This window comes from Salmo salar, chromosome ssa01 (assembly GCF_905237065.1).
Source record: "Salmo salar chromosome ssa01, Ssal_v3.1, whole genome shotgun sequence".
In the NCBI taxonomy this organism is placed as follows: Eukaryota; Metazoa; Chordata; class Actinopteri; order Salmoniformes; family Salmonidae; genus Salmo; species Salmo salar.
This window is the reverse complement of record NC_059442.1, coordinates 23,380,455-23,405,522: the sequence shown is the minus strand read 5'-3', so window position 1 is coordinate 23,405,522 and position 25,068 is coordinate 23,380,455. Positions and strand designations below refer to the sequence as shown.

Genomic DNA, 25,068 nt, shown 5'->3' with positions numbered 1-25,068 from the left:
CTGAAGACTGCTCTTAATGAAGGAGCCATTTGTTTCCATGGTTACCTCAATCCAGCAGCCCTTACTTGGAAGTACATTCTACCTTGACTTCAAGTTAAGAGAGAATTGTTCAGCTGTTATAATAAAACAATAAATTATAAGATTATTTGATAATAATGTAGTGAAATTAGGTTACATGTAGTGATAGACAATTCAATTACGTTTTGAAGTGAGTGTTGTTGCGAGAGACACTCAGCCAACACCTTGCACAGTTCATTCAAATGGTTTCAACCTTTAGATTTAGAGAAGTCAGATATTCTGCTATGACAACCAGAACATACACTCCCCTATTTACACTCCTCTACATACACTCCCCTATTTACACTCCCCTACATACACTCCCCTACATACACTCCCCTATTTACACTCCGCTACATACACTCCCCATTTACACTCCCCTACATACACTCCCCTATTTACACTCCCCTACATACACTCCCCTATTTACACTCCCCTACATACACTCCCCTATTTACACTCCCCTACATACACTCCCCTATTTACACTCCACTACATACACTCCCCTATTTACACTCCCCTACATACACTCCCCTACATACACTCCCCTATTTACACTCCCCTACATACACTCCCCTATTTACACTCCCCTACATACACTCCCCTATTTACACTCCCCTACATACACTCCCCTATTTACACTCCACTACATACACTCCCCTATTTACACTCCACTACATACACTCCCCTATTTACACTCCCCTACATACACTCCCCTACATACACTCCCCTATTTACACTCCCCTACATACACTCCCCTACGTATTTATTTGGATAGTGAAGCTAAAACTTTTAATTTGGTTCTATACCCCAGCATTTGGGATTTGTGATCAAATGTTTTATATGAGGGAACAGTACAGAGTGTCTCCTTTTATTTCAGGACGTTTTAATACAAATCTGTTTTACCATTTAGAAAGCACTTTGTGAATCTACTCCCTCCATTTGAAGGTGTCATAAGTATTGGGACAAATTCACTTATAGTGTATTACATTTAGTCAGAAGTTCAGTATTTGGTCGCACATTCCTAGCACACAAAGTCTCTCACCATTACCAATAACAGAGGAGGTTAGGATTTTCTTGGGAGTATGATATTTATGCATCTGTAACTTTCTCACTCATTATTATTCACAATTTATTCATGATTATCCATCATTATGGTAGCATTCACATTAATGTAGAAGTATTCAGAAACATATTCTATTCTTATTTACAATAAAAGTGACTCCAAAATGCCAGAATGCATTATTTCCCATTCATTTCTATTGGGCACAAGATAAACTAAAACACACCCAAAACAAACTGAAATTGCATCCAACAATTTTGTAAAGTCACAAACCTGATGAAGTCATTGCATGCTAGGATGGGACAAAATACCACACTTTGACTATAAGTGAATTTGTCCAAATACTTACAACACTTTCAAATGGGGGGACTAGATACATAAAGTGCTTTCATTTCTAAATGGTAAAACAAATATGCATACAAATACCCTCAAATAAAAGGTGACATTCTGTACTGTCGCCTCACATAAGACATTTGCTCAACAATCCAAAATGCTTGAGTATGGAGCCAAATTAAAAGTTTTAGCTTCACTGTCCAAATAAATACAGTTGAAGTCGGAAGTTTACATACCCTTAGGTTGGAGTCATTAAAACACGTTTTTCAACCACTCCACACATTTGTTGTTAACAAACTATAGTTTTGGCAAGTCAGTTAGGACTTCTACTGTGTGCATGACACAAGTAATTTTTCCAACAATTGTTTACAGACAGATTATTTCACTTATAATTCACTGTATCACAATTCCAGTGGGTCGGAAGTTTACATACACAAAGTTGACGGTGCCTTTAAACAGCTTGGAAAATTCCAGAAAATGATGTCATTGGTTTAGAAGCTTCTGATAGGCTAATTGACATCATTTGAGTCAATTGGAGGTGTACCTGTGGGTGTATTTCAAGGCCTACCTTCAAACGTAATGCCTCTTTGCTTGACATCATGGGAAAATCAAAAGAAATCAGCCAAGACCTCAGAAAAGAATTGTAGACCTCCAAAAGTCTGGTTCATCCTTGGGAGCAATTTCCAAACACCTGAAGTTACCACGTTCATCTGTACAAACAATAGTACGCAAGAATAAACACCATGGGACCAAGCAGCCGTCATACCGCTCAGGAAGGAGACGCGTTCTGTCTCCTAGAGATGAACGTACTTTGGTGCGAAAAGTGCAAATCATCCCAGAACAACAGCAAAGGACCTTGTGAAGATGCTGGAGGAAACAGGTACAAAAGTATCTATATCCACAGTAAAACGAGTCCTTATTCGACATAACCTGAAAGGCAAGGAAGAAGCCACTGCTCCAAAACTGCCATTAAACAACCAGACTACGGTTTGTAACTGCACATGGGGACAAAGATCGTACTTTTTGGAGAAATGTCCTCTGGTCTGATGAAACAAAAATAGAACTGTTTGGCCATAATGACCATCGTTATGTTTGGAGGAAAAAGGGGGATGCTTGCAAGCCGAAGAACACCATCCCATTTGTGAAGCACGGGGGTGGCAGCGTCATTTGTGGGGGTTCTTTGCTGCAGGAGGGACTGGTGCACTTCACAAAATAGATGGCGTCATGAGGCAGGAAAATTATGTGGATATATTGAAGCAACATCTCAAGACATCAGTCTGGAAATTAAAGCTTGGTCGCAAATTGGTCTTCCAAATGGACAATGACCCCAAGTATACTTCCAAAGTTGTGGCAAAATGGCCTAAGGACAACAAAGTCAAGGTATTGGAGTGGCCATCACAAAGCCCTGACCTCAATCTTATAGAACATTTGTGGGCAGAACTGAAAAAGCGTGTGTGAGCAAGGAGGCCTACAAACCTGACTCAGTTACACCAGCTCTGTCAGAAGGAATGGGCCAAAATTCACCCAACTTATTGTGGGAAGCTTGTGGAAGGCTACCCGAAATGTTTGACCCAAGTTAAACAATTTAAAGGCAATGCTACCAAATACTAATTGAGTGTATGTAAACTTCTGACCCACTGGGAATGTGATAAAAGAAATAAAAGCTGAAATAAATCATTCTCTGTACTATTATTCTGACATTTCACATTCTTAATATAAAGTGGTGATCCTTACTGACCTAAGACAGGGAATTTTTACTAGGATTAAATGTTAGGAATTGTGAAAAACTGAGTTTAAATGTATTTGGCTAAGGTGTATGTAAACTTCTGACTTCAACTGTATGTGGGGGAGTGTAAATAGTGGAGTGTAATTAGGGGAGTGTAAGTAGTGGCAATGTAAGTAGGGGATATGTAAGTAGGGAAGTGTAAGTAGGGGAGTGTAAGTAGGGGCTATGTAAGTAGGGGTTATGTAAGTAGGGGAGTTTAAGTAGGGGATATGTAAGTAGGGGCTATGTAAGTAGGGAAGTGTAAGTAGGGGAGTGTAAGTAGGGGCTATGTAAGTAGGGGTTATGTAAGTAGGGGAGTGTAAGTAGGGGATATGTAAGTAGGGGCTATGTAAGTAGGGAGGTGTAAGTAGGGGAGTGTAAGTAGTGGCTATGTAAGTAGGGGAGTGTAAGTAGGGGAGTGTAAGTAGGGGAAATGTAAGTAGGGGAGTGTAAGTAGGGGAGTATAAGTAGGGGCTATGCAAGTAGGGGAGTGTAAGTAGTGGCTATGTAAGTAGGGGAGTGTAAGTAGGGGAGTGTAAGTAGGGGATATGTAAGTAGGGGAGTGTAAGTAGGAAAGTGTAAGTAGGGGAGTGTAAGTAGGGGATATGTAAGTAGGGGAGTGTAAGTAGGAAAGTGTAAGTAGGGGAGTGTAAGTAGGGGCTATGTAAGTAGGGGAATGTAAGTAGGGGAGTGTAAGTAGGGGATATGTAAGTAGGGGAATGTAAGTAGGGGAGTGTAAGTATTACATATTTTCCTCTCTTTCTATCTGCTTCAAAATTTGATTCCTATTATTTTGCTATCAATCTAAAAAGTCCCTAACATGCCATTTTAACGAGAGCACGTCGCTGTGAGAGTCACTGAGCCATTAATCTGAGGAGGTCTGGGAGATTGGTTCCCACTGTTTCTGCTACATCACAAAATGGCTCAAAAATCTCCACTTTATTGAGGCCTGGTTGTTGTGTTAATTAGAGACAGCCACAGGAGGAGTACTACCAGCTCCTAATTGTTTGCAGAATATATCCTAACATTTCTGGAGCCCCGGTACCCCCCCACACACACACACACACACACACACACACACACACACACACACACACACACACACACACACACACACACACACACACACTCCCACTCACACACACATACACTCCCATCTGCCGCTCATATGGAAACAAGCCTCTGATATCCCTACTGGAACCACAGTACAGTGAGCAGAGTGACAGAGGATGGTGTTCTAGTGTTCTCACAGCTCAGACAGATACTCCGTCATTTATAGTTTCCTCTTGACAAAGCCGCATCTCTGCACCATATCTTTCTCTCTCTCCTTCCTCCTCTTTCTCTGCATCACTAAGTATGTCTCTCTCTCTCTCTCTCATTCCTCCTCTCTTTCTGCATCCCTCTCATCTCTTCATTGTTTATTATCATGCAGTCGTGAGGTTGTCGTTGTTGGTTGATTATCCTCCTTTCAAATATTAACATGTTACTCTCTAATGTCTGAATAAGATCTGACTTGGGATCAGATCTCATACTTAGTAGGGTTCTTTTGTAATGCGATTCGGATGCTTGATTTCGTTTTTCAGCAGTATCACTGTAGCGAGAAGGGAAACTGATGTGCATGCGAAAGATAGGCTGGAAACAAAGAGAACATTTAAAGCTGTAATCGCCATTAGAAATCATTAGTGAATATGCAATATCCTTTTACAATTCGTTCAGTCTAGAAAATGAAACCAAACTGTAACAGAACAAAGGCCAAGAGTCATTAAATCCTCCAGTTCAATTTGAAAGCATTTCAAATAAAGACTACCTCATGTAAGCAAAATACTCTGGCGGTTAGTTTAACAACTTGCATTACACAGGCGTAGCAATTTGGCCAAGATCTTCTTTTTTTGTGATTGAAATCAAACTGTAATTAGGAGGAATGGGTTGAAAAAATCAAGGAGACTGCTTAATGTTTGTGGATAACTTTATGCTTCCAAGTCCTGACTTTAATCCTATGATACATGAATCCTAAATGGAAATGTGGCTGTACAGTGCGTTCGGAAAGTATTCATACCCCTTCCCTTTTTCTACTTTTTTTTAACCTTATTCTAAAATTGATTAAATAAATGTTTTTTCTCATCAATCTACACACGAATCCCACAATGACAAAGCGAAAACAGGTTTTTAGACATTTTTGCAAAAGTTTAAAAAAAAAATGAAAAACCTTATTTACATAAGCATTCAGACCCTTTGCTATGAGACTCGAAATTGAGCTCAGGTGCATCCTGTTTCCTTTGATAATCCTTGAGATGTTTCTACAACTTGATTGGAGTCCACCTGTGGTAAATTCAATTGATTGGACATGATTTGACAAGGCACGCACCTGTCTATATAAAGTTCCACAGTTGACAGTGCATGTCAAAACAAAAACCAAGCCATGAGTTCGAAGGAACTGTCCTTAGAGCTCCGAGACAGGATTGTGTCGATGCACAGATCTGGGGAAGGGTACCAAAAATGTCTGCAGCATTGAAGGTCCCCAAGAACACAGTGGCCTCCATCATTCTAAAATGGAAGCAATTTATTACCACCAAGACTCTTCCTAGAGCTGGCCGCCCGGCCAAACTGAGCAATCGGGGGAAAGGGGCCTTGGTCAGGGAGGTGACCAAGAACCCAATGTTCACTCTGACAGAGCTCCAGAGTTCCTCTGTGGAGATGGAAGAACTTTCCAGAAGGACAACCATCTCTGCAGCACTCCACCAATCAGGCCTTTATTGTAGAGTGGCCAGACGGAAGCCACTCCTCAGTAAAAGGCACATGACAGCACACTTGGAATTTGCCAAAAGCACCCAAAGGACTCTCAGACCATGAGTTGAGTTGAGTTTATTATTATTTTTACAGGGACAGTGCACATTAATCAACATTTCAGTAAAAGTGCCGGTTTTAGCCAGCCGGCAAATTTTCAACCGCAGTCCCTGGGCAGGTTATTAAAAACAATTGCAATTACAATACTGACAATCAATGAGCAGTGAGAACACGCAGAGCAACGTAGGACAAGCAATACGTAGCATGCAGACAGAGCAACGTAGGACAAGCAATACGTAGCATGCAGACAGAGCAACATAGGACAAGCAATACGTAGCATGCAGACAGAGCAACATAGGACAAGCAATACGTAGCATGCAGACAGAGCAACATAGGACAAGCAATACGTAGCATGCAGACAGAGCAACATAGGACAAGCAATACGTAGCATGCAGACAGAGCAACATAGGACAAGCAATACGTAGCATGCAGACCAGAGCAACATAGCACAAAAACCAACAAGACAAAATCCATAAAAGCAGCAAAGTGTTTCCACACCTCACAAGCTACAGACAACAGACAACATGGAAAGCGGCAATACACAGCTAGGGATTATGTCTGATTGGTCTTTAGCCATGTCTTCCTTTTTTTGTGAAAGTGTGATTGGTGTTGCAGTTGTGTGTGTCTGATGGCAGTGTATTCCAAACATGGGATGCTCTCACAGAGAAATCAGATTGACTAAAGGTGCTTTTCCTTAAGGGAACTATACCATGAGAAACAAGAACAACAAGATTCATTGGTATGATGAAACTAAGATTGAATTATTTGGCGGAATGCCAAGAGTCATCTCTGGAGGAAACCTGACACCATCCCTACGGTGAAGATGTGGGTGGCAGCATCATGCTGTGGAGATGTTTTCCAGCGGCAGGGACTGGGAGACTAGTCAGGATCGAAGGAAAGATGAATGGAGCAAAGTACAGAGAGATCCTTGATGGAAAAGCTGCTTCAGAACGCTCAGGACTTCAGACTGAGGCGAAGGTTCACCTTCCAACAGGAACTTGGCACACTGCCAAGACAATGCAGGAGTGGCTTCGAGACAAGTCTTTAAATGTCCATGATTTGAACCCAATCAAATGTCTCTGGAGAGACCTCAAAATAGCTGTGTAGCGATGCTCCCCATCCAACCTGACAGAGCTTGAGAGGATCTGCAGAGAAGAATGGGAGAATCTCCCCAAATATAGGTGTGCCAAGCTTGTAGTGTCATACCCAAGAAGACTCAAGGCTGTAATCGTTGCCAAAGTTGCTTCAACAAAGTACTGAGTAAAGGGTCTGAATACTTATGCAAATGTGATACAAGTAAAAAATAAATAATACATTAGCAAAAATGTCTAAAAACCTGGGGTATTGTGTTTAGATTGATGAAGGGAAAAACTATTTTATCAATTTTAGGCTGTAACGTAAAAAAATATGGAAAAAGTCAAGGGGTCTGAATACTTTCCAAATGTACTTTATACATCTTATCAGAAGTCATACATTTTTAAACTTTTTAAATTGTCAACATTAAAAGTTCTTCAGAATTGCTTCAATATCTATCTCTATTGATTAGCAACTCAAGAGAGATCCTGTATAGCTTACACATTGATTAATGTGTTTAGAAATGTTCTGAATATATAAATAAAAGCACTCGCAGAAACCCTGTCCACAAGCAAGTATAGAATGATATTCTTAGTTCCATCACATTAAGCAGCAGCATATCTCAAGCTGAGAAGTGAACACATATGAGCATGTGATGTTCAACATCTGATGCGCTTTGCGTGAGAAACGAATGTGCTTCACCTCAAAAACCTCACTCCTGTAGCACAGAGAAGAGGAGAGAGAAAAAAGAGAGAGAAAAGAGCGAAGAGAAGTGAGAGAGGGACACTGAAGCTCTGATGGTATTTATAATACCAGGTCAGTTAGTACACTATGGCTGAGTGGAAGTGTGTGAGACGGAGAGGCTCTCTAATAAAGGCGCTAATCTGATACAGACTAACAGCTCGTGTCGTTCTCCGATAATAACCACAATGAGGTTACACCTGCTCCTCTCTCACAACAGACCTGTTATCCAGAGACACACCAAGCATCCATTTACGTCATTTAGCATCCAACCATTACTGGAGATATAACCATCTGAGGTATGCTAAATACTCACAGAACTAATAGCTTGGTACTAATAACATTAATAGCTTGGTATCTCAAATTCCGGAAATGTTGTCAATACAAGTAGAAAATAAAAGCCCACACTCACTTTCTTTATACACTTTTATTGGGTTACAAACCTTCCACTTTGGCTGTATTCAGTGTTTGAGCCAGGTGATGTACCTAGTTCACAGTGAGTCTGATTGGGCATAGGCACTGGGTCATATACTTGGTTTGGTTCCCTGACTACTTTTCCTCCTAGTTGGAAGGGAAGCTTGTTTTCCCAGCAGGCCCTTTAGACAGGAGGACGTTTAGACTGTAATGCTCAGGGGAGCCAGTTCCTTTGTGGCAGAAAAAAGGCCCCAGTTTATTAGGATGGGAATAGTTTTATATGTTTGGCTTGTTGCACTGTATGAATGAAAGTTAATTTCTGTGTGAGAAAAAATGTACAATGCTTCGCCACGGTAGTAGTGGGGATATTTTGGTGGATTCTGAGAGGTGGTCTGGTTAGTTCTACAACTCGGAAATTAAAAGCTGAAGGAGTCATGACTGTTAGAATTGTGTGAGAAACTTTTGGTAAAACCCTCAAATGAATTCTCTAACATTACGGATAAGCCTAAAGATGAATTTAACGAAAGGATGAGATCTTTGATGCCAAAAACATTACAACAAAGTTATTGTGGCAGTGTCATAAGTTACTAGACAGTAGCTTACTATCAAAACTGTCGAAATCTGCAGTGAGGAAGAATGGTCCCTGGGGAATTTATTAATCACTTAGACATGTGGTGTGTTTTTTCCTCCCTCCTAAATTAATAATATACTTAATTGGAAGCCAGTCAAAGCCTTTCTGCTGAGCGTCAGGCCTTCAAAGCCAAAACATGGAGATTGGCTGAGTGAGCTGAAATCTGTAACCAGATATTAAGAGTTTCAATATTCGAAAAGCTAGGCAAATAATGAAAAACTCACGACGGCCACCGAGTAGCGGAATCCTGTCTCCAATTTAGCCGAGTATAATATCTATTTATAAAACTCTGAGGGCATATTGGATGGGAGCAACGCTCTGGACTTGATTAGTGTTGTAAACGTTTGAGGTACTTATTTACTTTTTGGACTGTCTCGTCGTTTTCACTGTCTGTCAATACCCATTGATGGGAAACGCCTTCAGGGGTCGCCAACAAGATGGCTTCCAGGTAGAGGAAGGGAGGAGACATTTGCTGATTTTGTGGTCAATCAACCCCCAAACCCCATCTCCCCTAAATTGTTTGGCTGAGTATGCTAAAGTCTCTATAATGTACAAGGTTAAAGTTGTGCTAAGTGTTGTCGTAAATAACATTTTCTGGTGGTCAACCAGCAACCACAAGGCTCCAAATTAAACCCCTTTGGGTTCAATGTAGAACCCTCTGTGGAAAGGGTTCTACATGCAACGCAATAGGGTTCTACCTTGGACCAAATAGGGTTTTTCAAAGGGTTCTCCTATGGGGACAGCTGAAGAATATTTTTTGTTTGGACAAGAAAGTATTTTGGAAAGGCGAACAACTTATATTTACATCAACAAACATCACTGGAGGGGTGACCAACATGTTTCTGAAATGAATCTTGAAAACAAACTAAAGATAGACTTTGCATGGCATAACTGGTGTGTATTGTGAATATGGTATGGCTGGTGTGTATTGTGAATATGGTATGGCTGGTGTGTATTGTGAATATGGTATGGCTGGTGTGTATTGTGAATATGGTATGGCTGGTGTGTATTGTGAATATGGCATGGCTGGTGTGTATTGTGAATATGGTATGGCTGGTGTGTATTGTGAATATGGTATGGCTGGTGTGTATTGTGAATATGGTATGGCTGGTGTGTATTGTGAATATGGCATGGCTGGTGTGTATTGTGAATATGGTATGGCTGGTGTGTATTGTGAATATGGTATGGCTGGTGTGTATTGTGAATATGGTATGGCTGGTGTGTATTGTGAATATGGTATGGCTGGTGTGTATTGTGAATATGGTATGGCTGGTGTGTATTGTGAATATGGTATGGCTGGTGTGTATTGTGAATATGGTATGGCTGGTGTGTATTGTGAATATGGTATGGCTGGTGTGTATTGTGAATATGGTATGGCTGGTGTGTATTGTGAATATGGCATAACTGGTGTGTATTGTGAATATGGCATGGCTGGTGTGTATTGTGAATATGGTATGGCTGGTGTGTATTGTGAATATGGCATGGCTGGTGTGTATTGTGAATATGGTATGGCTGGTGTGTATTGTGAATATGGTATGGCTGGTGTGTATTGTGAATATGGTATGGCTGGTGTGTATTGTGAATATGGCATGGCTGGTGTGTATTGTGAATATGGTATGGCTGGTGTGTATTGTGAATATGGTATGGCTGGTGTGTATTGTGAATATGGTATGGCTGGTGTTTATTGTGAATATGGTATGGCTGGTGTGTATTGTGAATATGGTATGGCTGGTGTGTATTGTGAATATGGTATGGCTGGTGTGTATTGTGAATATGGTATGGCTGGTGTGTATTGTGAATATGGTATGGCTGGTGTGTATTGTGAATATGGTATGGCTGGTGTGTATTGTGAATATGGTATGGCTGGTGTGTATTGTGAATATGGCATGGCTGGTGTGTATTGTGAATATGGTATGGCTGGTGTGTATTGTGAATATGGTATGGCTGGTGTGTATTGTGAATATGGTATGGCTGGTGTGTATTGTGAATATGGTATGGCTGGTGTGTATTGTGAATATGGCATGGCTGGTGTGTATTGTGAATATGGTATGGCTGGTGTGTATTGTGAATATGGTATGGCTGGTGTGTATTGTGAATATGGTATGGCTGGTGTGTATTGTGAATATGGTATGGCTGGTGTGTATTGTGAATATGGTATGGCTGGTGTGTATTGTGAATATGGTATGGCTGGTGTGTATTGTGAATATGGTATGGCTGGTGTGTATTGTGAATATGGCATGGCTGGTGTGTATTGTGAATATGGTATGGCTGGTGTGTATTGTGAATATGGTATGGCTGGTGTGTATTGTGAATATGGTATGGCTGGTGTGTATTGTGAATATGGTATGGCTGGTGTGTATTGTGAATATGGTATGGCTGGTGTGTATTGTGAATATGGTATGGCTGGTGTGTATTGTGAATATGGTATGGCTGGTGTGTATTGTGAATATGGTATGGCTGGTGTGTATTGTGAATATGGCATGGCTGGTGTGTATTGTGAATATGGTATGGCTGGTGTGTATTGTGAATATGGCATGGCTGGTGTGTATTGTGAATATGGCATGGCTGGTGTGTATTGTGAATATGGTATGGCTGGTGTGTATTGTGAATATGGTATGGCTGGTGTGTATTGTGAATATGGTATGGCTGGTGTGTATTGTGAATATGGTATGGCTGGTGTGTATTGTGAATATGGTATGGCTGGTGTGTATTGTGAATATGGTATGGCTGGTGTGTATTGTGAATATGGTATGGCTGGTGTGTATTGTGAATATGGTATGGCTGGTGTGTATTGTGAATATGGCATGGCTGGTGTGTATTGTGAATATGGCATGGCTGGTGTGTATTGTGAATATGGTATGGCTGGTGTGTATTGTGAATATGGTATGGCTGGTGTGTATTGTGAATATGGCATGGCTGGTGTGTATTGTGAATATGGTATGGCTGGTGTGTATTGTGAATATGGTATGGCTGGTGTGTATTGTGAATATGGTATGGCTGGTGTGTATTGTGAATATGGTATGGCTGGTGTGTATTGTGAATATGGTATGGCTGGTGTGTATTGTGAATATGGCATGGCTGGTGTGTATTGTGAATATGGCATAACTGGTGTGTATTGTGAATATGGCATGGCTGGTGTGTATTGTGAATATGGTATGACTGGTGTGTATTGTGAATATGGTATGGCTGGTGTGTATTGTGAATATGGCATGGCTGGTGTGTATTGTGAATATGGTATGGCTGGTGTGTATTGTGAATATGGTATGGCTGGTGTGTATTGTGAATATGGTATGGCTGGTGTGTATTGTGAATATGGTATGGCTGGTGTGTATTGTGAATATGGCATGGCTGGTGTGTATTGTGAATATGGCATAACTGGTGTGTATTGTGAATATGGCATGGCTGGTGTGTATTGTGAATATGGCATGGCTGGTGTGTATTGTGAATATGGTATGGCTGGTGTGTATTGTGAATATGGAATGGCTGGTGTGTATTGTGAATATGGTATGGCTGGTGTGTATTGTGAATATGGTATGGCTGGTGTGTATTGTGAATATGGCATGGCTGGTGTGTATTGTGAATATGGTATGGCTGGTGTGTATTGTGAATATGGTATGGCTGGTGTGTATTGTGAATATGGCATGGCTGGTGTGTATTGTGAATATGGTATGGCTGGTGTATATTGTGAATATGGTATGGCTGGTGTGTATTGTGAATATGGCATGGCTGGTGTGTATTGTGAATATGGTATGACTGGTGTGTATTGTGAATATGGCATGGCTGGTGTGTATTGTGAATATGGTATGGCTGGTGTGTATTGTGAATATGGTATGGCTGGTGTGTATTGTGAATATGGCATGGCTGGTGTGTATTGTGAATATGGTATGGCTGGTGTGTATTGTGAATATGGTATGGCTGGTGTGTATTGTGAATATGGTATGGCTGGTGTGTATTGTGAATATGGTATGGCTGGTGTTTATTGTGAATATGGCATGGCTGGTGTGTATTGTGAATATGGTATGGCTGGTGTGTATTGTGAATATGGTATGGCTGGTGTGTATTGTGAATATGGTATGGCTGGTGTGTATTGTGAATCTGATCTGATGCGGGATCCCGGCCAGTGGGCCATTGTGACAGACTGGATGAAGAATGAAGAAAGCTGTATGTGGCGTCTCAGCCCCTTTAGCACAGTTCATCCAGAGTTAGCCTGCACGTTAAGAGCAGCTCTCTGATTGTCTATGGCAGTTCTGAGGAGACTGAACGCTGTGAATGTATGCTAAATACATTACCACACCACCCTCAGACGAACAAAAATGAGAAAATATGTATTATACCCTTCCATAATAATTACAGAATGAAATAATTGGTATGGTGAGAGACACAAATGTTCAAGTCTGTCATGATACAATGCACTGGGATGTCAGCGCAATTTATAACGTCTAGACAAGCTATTTAAACTGGGACCCTTCGATGTGGAAAATAAATATCGGAACAGGAACACTAGCATGCAGGCAGGAAATTATTCAGACGACGACAATATGTGGATAACTGGATAATGAGATAGAAATTATCACAATATAATTTTCTATTTGATTTTTTAAAGTCTCCCATCTACTGTATATGGCTGCAATTCTACTGTATATGGGAGTCATTTCTTTAACTGTAATCACCTTGTCTTATGAGCTGCTAATATTTCATTAGGCCCTTATGATGCTGTTGGTTAAATCCACATCGTTACTATCATCCTCTTCATGACCTCATCCCTTTCGTCTGAGAGACAACTGAATTATGAACAAACCCCAGCTGTTAATGTTTTATTTCACTTATTATGCAGTTGTATAATATATTCCCTAAACTACAGCTGGTTACATACAATGAGACCGCTGACATTTAGGGACAAGCAACAGTCTAATACCACCAGTGATTATGGCATAGGGACCTAAGTGTGGCAATAATTAAGTTACAAGAAGATGATATAAGTGCTATTAAGTCTTAATTGCCATGTCATTAAGTGTTTATTACCGTGTAATTAACTATGATTTCAAAATTTCCCAAACAAGTCCCTAGTTCGAAGTGTTGGGTTAGTGAAGGAGAAATGAGGTCCTAACCAACAACTCTTTTAAAGGAAATTAAAGAGTGAAAATTAAGATACTTCTTGAATATAAATGAATTATATGCCGTTTGTAAAGCTATCTTGTGAACTAGATTAAACAAACCTAGACAATAATTGGAGTCCATATGACCTGAATTTGAAACTTCTTCAGCATGTTGTTGATTTTCAGAAGGCATGACCCCTCCCTGCATGCTTAGTAAATACCGTTAAACAGATGTTTTGAAAAACATCCTATCTGTAGCCACAACACAAAGAAAAATCATCCCATTTAGGATAGTGTATGACAGCTTTTAGTTTATTTTCATATTCAGCTCATTTCAGTTGCCTATGTACAGTATGACACATCTGGTTTTCAATGTGGAGACATGGAGCAATTCAACAGCAAAAACAGGTCAAGCTGAACGTTAAGACTGAAGCCTCTTTTTCCTTCATTACAAGAAATCTTTAATCATGCTCAAAACATCCATTGCCCATCCCTCTTCCCAAAAGCAATAAAAAAAAAAGTTAATTACGGTGGAGGAAAAATGCAGATAATGATAGGATATAGAAGCTGTAGGCTATGAAATTGTTTTTTTATACTTTTTTTCTCTGTTTTTCAAAGAAATATCTCAAGTTGTTTACGTTTAGTTAATTGTCTTTGGTGCAATAAAACGCATGATTTAGGGATGTGACAACCTGCCCAAAAAGTATAAAAAGTTATTTCAAGAGACGAACATTTCAGAAATGGGAATTTTTACTACTTGGCTTTTTGGACACCATATTAGTCATAGTGAAACTGTCCTCTGTGAATTGATCCCTCTTTAATGTACTTTACTTTAAGACTATATTTGGCAGATATAAGGGATTTGGCTTTTACATTAATGTCTTCAAGCAAATGCCAGTCAATTGAGTGTTGGTGGTCATAATGTATTTTACCGGTCATTCAGCTTTACCAGTCACAGGATTTGGGGAATTTCTACTTGTTTAGTATGAAGATACCAGAGCGAGGCACAGTGTTTTGTCAAATAGGTAGTTAAAAATTAACAACAATGTTTGTATACTGAAACTCAATACTGAAAAGGCCATTCTACAATGGGTTAGTCAAAACAAACAGTGTGTTGAGATTAAGCCATACTAAAAATTCAGTTTAGCACTTGTAAGCCGATGACGGAAAAATGGGAATCTTGTTTTCTGTTCCATCTGAGGAATCCCTGCTCATTCACTGTCCCATCAGCCAAGCTAGCCAATTCATTTACTTGATCTCCACTGTGAAAGGCATCTACGCATTATTTCCCCTTGCTTCTAGCCTAACATTTGGTTTGCAACAATGGGGGTTTGTACAAACGTTTGCTGTCTGTCTCTCGATATTTGCAACATGGATTCAATATTGGACATCTTTTCTCAGCCAGTTGAAATCATGAATCAGTAGCATTTTTATGGATATATACAAAGAATTGTCAAATAGAAAAAAGTGTCAAAAACTAAATGAAATGCAGCTACTTTTCTGTTATTCTAGCTGCACGGTTTGACACAACTGTGTTAGCCGTAGTTGGCTAGCTAGCAAGCAAGAGATAAGATTGTTGCCAGCCCGCATGGCAACGGAACATTTAGAATGAACGACTGGATATAGACTGGGTCGTATCTCTGGCAACCTAACCGATAGAATGAATGGCCAGCCGGCTTGGCTAGCAAACATACTGTAGATGTGTCGGGACTAGGCTGAGGAATGAAACAGTAGTATATGAATACATATATCAAAATATATATTTTTTTTTAATTGGTAACCCTCAAGGTTGTGCAAAACAACAAAACAACTTGTTTAGCATGGCTGTGCTGATTTACGGTACTCAGTTCAACCTCGTACCTACAGTGTCAACTGCAGCACAACCGTGCTAAAAAGGTTATTTAGCTTGCCCTCTCGTGTACAATTGCTTTATTGATAGTGAACATGACAAGAATACTAAGAATGAAAAGAATGCTACAAAAAAACTATGTAAGAAGAAGTATTTTCCCCCTATAAGACTGACCTGAGGTAACCTTGGTGTGGATCTGTACCTTCTCTCCAGCTGCTCAGTTCTGTAATCCCTCAGCAGAAAGCCCTACACGGGGGAACCCCCCCCCCCCAGCTATGGAGCAGAAGTGGTCCCTCTATCCCTTCCCATTCTCTCTCCCTTCTCTGTCTAGTGCTAGGTCACTCCGTCTGGCTCTGAAACTCTTCTCACAGACAAGACACAGACAATCACGCACGTCGTACACACACAGCACACACGCACGCCGCACACACACATCACACGCAGCCCTCTCCACATACACACATACAGACACACACGTCCAGACAGCTGACTGTGAGTATCTCTGTGTGCTGAGTCAGAGAAGTACTGTACAGTGTGTCAACATGATGACCATGTCATTCTCTCCCTCTCAATCCTGTCTGTCCTCAGTGTAATAGTCAGTAAGAGGTCACAGATGGCCTCCTGCTGATTTTATAACAGTCCAGGAAAACCCACAGTTGGGGTAAACGCTGACTTGTCTAAAAATACTGTGTTGTAAACCATCCTCCCTGGCAGTGGTGATGAATCATTTATTCTCACCTTCTCCCCCATGCTGTCAAACACCAACACACCATCAGCTGAAAGTTAAACCACTGTGATTTAAAGCCTCACAAACCAGACTCCTCTCTTCGCGGCCACACAACCTACACTGAACCTGAATGTTACCATCAACAAGAAACCTCTTATCTTCACACCATCTCATCCACCATCCCTTTGGCATTGAGACAGGATGTAGACTACAGGGCTACCCCTGCAGACGTAACCAACCCATAACCAAGCCAACAGAAAGACTTGTGTGTTACATGTAGCTAGGGGCCAACCAACGCTCCTTTAATCAGCATCATTTCACAGCGAACAGTCAGTCAGTCAGTAGACTAGAAGCCTGTTATGGGTTTGATCAGGCTAATCACCACACAACCAGCCAGACTCCATCCTCCTGATTGGATTTATAAACGCTTGTTGTTGTCATCGTCGTTAGCCTGGCCCGCTCTGGCACTGAGGAGCCCGAGTGGCGGAACACAGCAATCAGAGGATTACAGAAGTAGGATCTTAATTTGAGCCAGTTTGCTACAACTGGAAAGTAATCCTGCAGCAACAGGACATATTAATTATTATGTGGATTATAATTAATGGACATTTTTGTAGGGGTTGATACATTTTTTTTAAGGGAAAATATAGTCTGAAATTTCTAAGTGGAAATTGCAAACTTCAGAAGCCTTACACTACAAGTTTTACATTTACTGCATTGCAGGAAAGTTCTCCCACAACAGGGTGATCAAATGAATATCCTACATCTGTAGTGAGCAGTTAGGTTTTCTCAGAGGCTCTGAGTCACAGAGAGAGAGCAGAGAGGAAAGTACGCTACACTACATGGGGCAAGGTGCTACCTACGCATGGGCAATGCCACTAGTGATTAGTCACAAAGATTATGAGAGGAAACATTCAGTCGCTACAGACACATGGAGCTCATAGAGAGACAGAGACAGAGAGATGCATAGAATGGAGAAAGAGAGTCTCCGTCTGTCCGGACACTGTGAAAGTTCAGAGAAGAGACAAGAATTCAATAAAAATCACAGCGATGATGCTGATGAGATGATGCTGATCCCTTCACTTATTATGATTGAATTCAAACTCAGTTGGATTCAATTTGATGACTGACAGTAATAATTCTGTGCACAAAAGACAAGAGTGGTTTTATTGCAGGTGATAAAAGGATTTACTGTATGTCTGTGAGTCTCCTAAGCTCTTGAAACTCTCTGACGGAGAGAAGGAGCCTCACCCTTCCTGCATCGGGATGAAAGCCTTCAGGCCCATTGCAGGAGATCCCTGCTTCCAAGAGTTGTCTCACGTCTGCAGTGGAAAGTACCATGGACAGTTGTCAGGAAACAGGCCCTGGGTCACTGTTTGATTCTAGTCTCACTCTGTGGTGAGCCAGACAGGGCCGGCGAGATTGAAGTCCAGTGAAGAGGGAAATAAATGTGATTTCAATATATGGAAATGCTTTGAGGCGTCTTTACACTTGAAAGAGTGTGACAGAACCTGGGATGACCTTTGTTTAAATACCCAAACAAGGAAGAAAGAAGTTTAACGGGCAGGATAGCTGCATAGACAACAGATGAGATAGTGAGTAAGTGGTGTGTGTGTGTGTGTGTGTGTGTGTGTGTGTGTGTGTGTGTGTGTGTGTGTGTGTGTGTGTGTGTGTGTGTGTGTGTGTATAGACAGGGATTGTTTGGTGAATTCCTCACCGGCGAGCCTTTTCTTCTTAGCAGTCATACCACTCATACGTGACATACCTTGTCTTGTTCCTTCATATTTCCAGAGAGAAGGGGCCTTATGCTCTACAAAAAAATAAAAACATGTGGCTTTTGTTGCAGGAAGGAATGAACAACAGCATTCCGTGAGCAACCACATGAAAGGTCCCTCTCGCCACGAGGCTAAACGAGGGCAGGCTCCCCTGCCTCCTTCTCCTGACGCGACTGTGACTAATTAACTAGAGAACAGAACTGACACTCCAGTCTATACATCTTCTCTTCTCCTCTCTCCTCCCCTGTGTTTAGCTTTCCTCCTCTCTCTCCCTCTCTATTCTCCTCTCCGCTGCTCTGCTCTGCTCTCTGCTCTCCTCATCCACACTGTTTAATTGTATAGGGCTCCATTCTGTGTTACGGCAGAGGGGACAGCCACACACGAGCACAAAGGGGCATTGTCTGCTGGTGAAAATGTGGTTTACAGGCCCAGCTATAATGGCTTGGCGGTTGCTGGCAGCCATGCGTGCTTCCTAATATTCGGTTCACATGCGATTTCATTTTGGGAAAACACTGAGTTATGGGGCTTTGCCTTTGTGCAAGAGGGACGCCTCGCCTCACAACTTATTTTCGGAGCCGGCGGGCTCGGGACTCAGCCAGCCTGGCCTCAAAGACTAGACGTAACATAGTGGACGTAAATCTGTGACAGCCAGTGTAGGATGATATGTTTTGTTTGGTATTGTTACATATGACAGAAGGTTAGGGGAGAGTGGAATAAGTTGAGCCAAAGGGTTAGTTGAGCCACCCATTGTTTCTAGGAAACCATACACAAAACTAATCATGTGACCAAATATTTAAGAAGAGGTCATCATTTCATGGAGTCTGTAAAGGAAGAAACCACATGGTATAAGTTAGAAGAAAGAAAAGTTGAATGAATACCCCATACAAATGATGATTACATTTTGTCAGTTTTATGCATAATATGCATAGTATTTTTGCAATGTGTCATGCATATGAACTCAAGATGGAGAAGACATCATCATGCCCTGTGTATACAAATGTAAAACAAGCAGGGGTCTAGTCCCTCTTGAGGTTCTTGAGAGAGCAACCAAGGAAGGGAGAGAAGGGGAGAAGTTCAGTACCAAGGGATGAAAAAATTGACCTTATGACACTGAAGAGGTGTATTGACAAATAAGAAAAGAAACGTGTACCTGTGTGAAAGAGAGGCTGTGACAGAGTAGCAGAGGAACACAAGGTCTCATCTGATGACGTGGAGTCTGAGATGGTAAACGTATCAAGAATCTCCCGGAACAGTTGAATAGGCTTAGTAGCCTCAAATGCTGAGAATTTGCTCTACGATTTGGCACATCAAAACAACATCTCTGGCCTAGACAACTGGTCAAGAAATGGAAGGGTAAGTGTATTTCGAATCAAATCAAATGTTATTTGTCACATGCTTCGTAAAACAACAGGTGTAGACTAACTGTAAAAATGCCAACTTACGGGTCCTTAACCAACAACGCAGAGTTAAAGATAAATATTAAAACAAAATAATAATAATATTAATAGTAGAAATAATGACACAAGGAAAAAATACACAGTGAATAACAAATAATGATAACGAGTAAAAATAACATGGCTATATACAGGAAGTACCAGTATTGAGTCGATGTGCAAGGGTTTGAGGTAATAAAATGGCTATTTACAGGAAGTACCAGTACCAAGTTGTTGAGCAGGGCACTAGGTAATAACATGGCTATATAGAGGAAGTATCAGTACTGAGTCATTGTGCAGGGTACTGGGTAATAACATGGCTATATACATGAAGTATCAGTATCAGTACTGAGTGGTTGTGCAGGGTACTAGGTAATAACATGGCTATATACATGAAGTATCAGTATCAGTACTGAGTCGTTGTGCAGGGTACTGGGTAATAACATGGCTATATACATGAAGTATCAGTATCAGTACTGAGTGGTTGTGCAGGGTACTAGGTAATAACATGGCTATATACAGGAAGTATCAGTACTGAGTCGTTGTGCAGGGTACTGGGTAATAACATGGCTATATACATGAAGTATCAGTATCAGTACTGAGTCGTTGTGCAGGGTACTGGGTAATAACATGGCTATATACATGAAGTATCAGTATCAGTACTGAGTGGTTGTGCAGGGTATGAGGAAATAACATGGCTATATACATGAAGTATCAGTATCAGTACTGAGTTGTTGTGCAGGGTATTAGGTAATTGAGGTAGTTATGTACATATAGTAGGGGTGAAGTGACTAGGCAACAGGATAGATAATAGACAGTAAGTAGCAGTGTGTGTGGTGTGTGTGAAAGTGTACGTGTGTGTGTGTGTGTGTGTGTGTGTGTGTGTGTGTGTGTGTGTGTGTGTGTGTGTGTGTGTGTGTGTGTGTGTGTGTGTGTGTGTGTGTGTGTGTGTGTGTGTGTGTGTGTGTGTGTGTGTGTGTGTGTGTGTGTGTGCGTGCGTGTGGCATCAGTATGTGTGTGTGGGCCACTCGTTCAGGTATTCAGGTTTCAAACAATTAAGTATATGTTTTCAAAATACTTCAAACAATGAAGTATATGTTTTCAAAATACTTCAAACAATTAAGTATATGTTTTCAAAATGCTTCAAACAATGAAGTATATGTTTTCAAAATGCTTCAAACAATTAAGTATATGTTTTCAAAATGCTTCAAACAATGAAGTATATGTTTTCAAAATGCTTCAAACAATGAAGTATATGTTTTCAAAATACTTCAAACAATTAAGTATATGTTTTCAAAATACTTCAAACAATGAAGTATATGTTTTCAAAATACTTCAAACAATGAAGTATATGTTTTCAAAATACTTCAAACAATGAAGTATATGTTTTCAAAATGTTTCAAACAATTAAGTATATGTTTTCAAAATGTTTCAAACAATTAAGTATATGTTTTCAAAATACTTCAAACAATGAAGTATATGTTTTCAAAATGCATGCTGCCTCCAGCTCACATTGCAAAGTGGTGTGTGACACGCTGAATGGCGAATGGGAGGCGCGCTTAAATTACCAGTTAAGAAATACAAATAGTAACAATTTTTTATCGTGCCAATCAAAATGGTTTGAACACGCAATTGCATTTAGAGCGGTTGAGCAAAATGCCTGGGCTTATAACAGCATTCACTCCAGCAGAAACAAGCTGAGGAGCAGCAGCAGCTCCAGCACTGTGGCAAGTGATATTCTGCTCCAAACAGGTTCTGTATACTGTGTCCGTGTGATAGGATACATTAAAACTAATGGAAATACACACGCCCCAATATAATTCCACCAAATGTGGCTAATTAACCTAGTGGGCGTATGTGTGTGTGTGTGTGTGTGTGTGTGTGTGTGTGTGTGTGTGTGTGTGTGTGTGTGTGTGTGTGTGTGTGTGTGTGTGTGTGTGTGTGTGTGTGTGTGTGTGTGTGTGTGTTAGTGCTGAGCAATTAACCACATTTTTTGTTACCAAAGTTGGTTAAAAGATTTGAATTCCATTTTGTTCCGTTTTTATTCTGTGAGCTTGATGTGCAGTTTCTGCAGAGATAAATCAGATCAAGTCTGAACTGTGCAATGTAGTAGGGAGTTGTAGTTTCCAACAGGCCAAAATTCTACATAGTTTAACGCAGAAAACGTGGTAATTACAATGACCATAATCCATTACACCCCCGCTTAAACTTATCCGGTCTGCGGACAGAGAGAAGAGAGAACATGCGATCGAGAGGGATAGAAGCAGTTGCTTTGCAAGCCTGAAAATACATGATCTAAGTCGTGATTGATAGCTGGTATTCAGCAGTCATAAAGCCTTATTTACTTTGAACAACTACTAAAATAGTGATTTTGTCAGACAGCATAGGCAGCAGCTCTATAGAGATGAGATAATGACTTGGAATGAAATAATAAAGTCATCAGACAAAACAAATATTTTGTTCAAGTAATGTGAATAAATGATGGTTAATTAATTTAGTGTTGATACAGCATTCAACCCACATAATGCATAGTGCATTTAATGTAAAAATCGAGATCTGTGATTATTTCTTAGTAATCTAACTGAAACCGAACCGACCTCAAAAAGCACTAATCCCTCAACACTATACTTACACCCCAACACACACACACGCACACGCACACACACACACACACACACACACACACACACACACACACACACACACACACACACACACACACACACACTCATATACTGTCTGTGTGTGTGTGTGTGTGTGTGTGTGTGTGTGTGTGTGTGTGTGTGTGTGTGTGTGTGTGTGTGTGTGTGTGTGTGTGTGTGTGTGTGTGTGTGTGTGTGTGTGTGTGTGTGCGTGTGTGTGTGTGTGCATGCGTGCGTGTGCGTGTGCGTGTGCGTGTGTGTGTGTTGGGGTGTAAGTATAGTGTTGAGGGATTAGTGCTTTTGGGTGTGTGGGTGTGGGTGTGGGTGTGGGTGTGTGTTTGGGTGTAAGTATGTGTGAGTGTTTGGGTAGAGTCTAGTGTGTGTGCATAGTCAGTGTAAGAATGTTAGTGCAAAAAAGAGTCAATGCAGGTTGTCCAGGTAGTTGTTTGATTAGCTATTCAGCAGTCTTATGGCTTGGTGGTAGAAGCTGTTCAGGGTGCTGTTGGTTCCAGACTATTACCGCTTGCCATGCTGTAGCAGAGAGTACAGACTATGGCTTGGGTGGGTGGAGTCTTTGACAATTTTTTGGGCCTTCCTCTGACACCGCCTGGTATAGAGGGCCTGGATGGCAGGGAGCTTGGCCGCAATGATGTACTTATATAGAACAGAGAGATCTATATCTGAAGGTAAGAATACAGTTAAGATAAGCAAAAACCCCCATTCCACCCATGCCTTTACTTCGGCCGTGTTAAAGATTCTAGAGAAACAGTGACATACACTCTAAAATGATAAATCACATATTGGACTTTCATTGTCAGGCCAACCCAAGCTGTACTGTGCAAGTAGGCTGATAGTAGGCCTACTATTGAAACAGATACATTTGTCTTTTTTTTACATAAAAACAACAAAATTGTATGTTCTAAGTCCATAGTAAACCACATCAGGAGACCACTTTTGACGTCTGGGAAAAATCTAAGAAATGTCGATTTTTGAGTGTAGTTCTGGAGTACAGGCACTGTTGTTTGGTTAGTTGTGTTTCTGTAGCACATGAGATGGAGTTTGCAAAAGAAATGGCCACTGGAATGATGCAAATAGTCTGACAGGTAGGCATAGGCTACTTTGTAGCTAGTTAACATAGAGAAGTATAATAGAGGTTATAGGTTTTTTGGAAAGCATTTTCATCTACCAGAAGACAGTTAGGCCTATATCATTAGCATCGCTATATCTTTCATGCTCCTTCATTGTTTGAAACCTGGACGTTTTACTTCATATTACAAGGCATGTCTCTCAAAGTAGCATGTAGCCAAAATCCCACCATAGAAATGTGGAGGCAATTCATGACTTCCTCATATTTATGCCATCTTTCTTTCATTAAATAAGGGGGACACCTAGTCAGTGGTACAACTGAATGCCTTCAACTGAAATGTGGCTTCCACATTTAACCCTCTGAATCAGAGAGGTGCTGCCTCAATCGTCATCCATGTCTTCAGCACCCAGGGAACAGTGGGTTAACTGCCTTGCTCAGGACAACACATTTTTACCTTGTCAGCTAGGGGATTCGATCCAGCAACCTTTCGGTTACTGGTCCAACGGTCTAACCACTAGGCTACCTGCCACCGCTACGCTCTAACCACTAGGCTACCTGCCACCCCTACGCTCTAACCACTAGGCTACCTGCCACCCCTACGCTCTAGCCACTAGGCTACCTGCCACCCCTACGCTCTAACCACTAGGCTACCAGCCGCCCCAACATCTAGCAGCCAAAGGCATCATCCTTTTAGTATTAGCAACCCATGATAGTTGTTGCATCTTTAAATCCCCCACTTTCTAACAGACATTTCCATCTCTGTCCATGAAACCGCTCCCATGTCCGCTCCCATGTGCATTTTAGAACGGGGTTTTCCGCAAATTGCATTTTCGAACATTCAGGCGTAAGCCTACTACCATGTGTATAACGCTGCGCCTAAAATGGGAAGAAATAAGAGTTTTAAGCTAAACATTTTGATCCGTTCCATCAGTCCTATTAATTGATATGGCGCATAGCCCCACTACACTACTTTGATACGTTTCAGTGGAGATTAAGAAGTGAGTATATGCAATGATCACTGAAAAATAAGTGGGTATACAGTGAATAGCTGTGTATACCCTCCACTACACCACTGCACAGGACCCCATCATCCACTTACCCCAAGGCAGCTCAACTTACCCTGTCCCTAGGCTCAATTTACCCTGTCCCTATGCTCAACTCACCCTGTCCCTATGCTCAACTCACCCTGTCCCTATGCTCAACTTACCCTGTCCCCATGCTCAACTCACCCTGTCCCCATGCTCAACTCACCCTGTCCCTATGCTCAACTCACCCTGTCCCTATGCTCAACTTACCCTGTCCCCATGCTCAACTCACCCTGTCCCTATGCTCAACTCACCCTGTCCCCATGCTCAACTCACCCTGTCCCCATGCTCAACTCACCCTGTCCCCATGCTCAACTCACCCTGTCCCTATGCTCAACTCACCCTGTCCCCATGCTCAACTCACCCTGTCCCTATGCTCAACTCACCCTGTCCCTATGCTCAACTCACCCTGTCCCCATGCTCAACTCACCCTGTCCCCATGCTCAACTCAC

At 41.3% G+C, this 25,068-nt stretch overlaps 1 protein-coding gene across 3 annotated transcripts in view; it reads left to right on the top strand.

Annotated features, from left to right (window-relative positions):
- LOC106579491 (runt-related transcription factor 3) overlaps positions 1 to 25,068 on the top strand; it is a 98,752-nt gene that overhangs the window by 1,407 nt on the left and 72,277 nt on the right. The gene's annotated exons all lie outside the window — the stretch shown is intronic.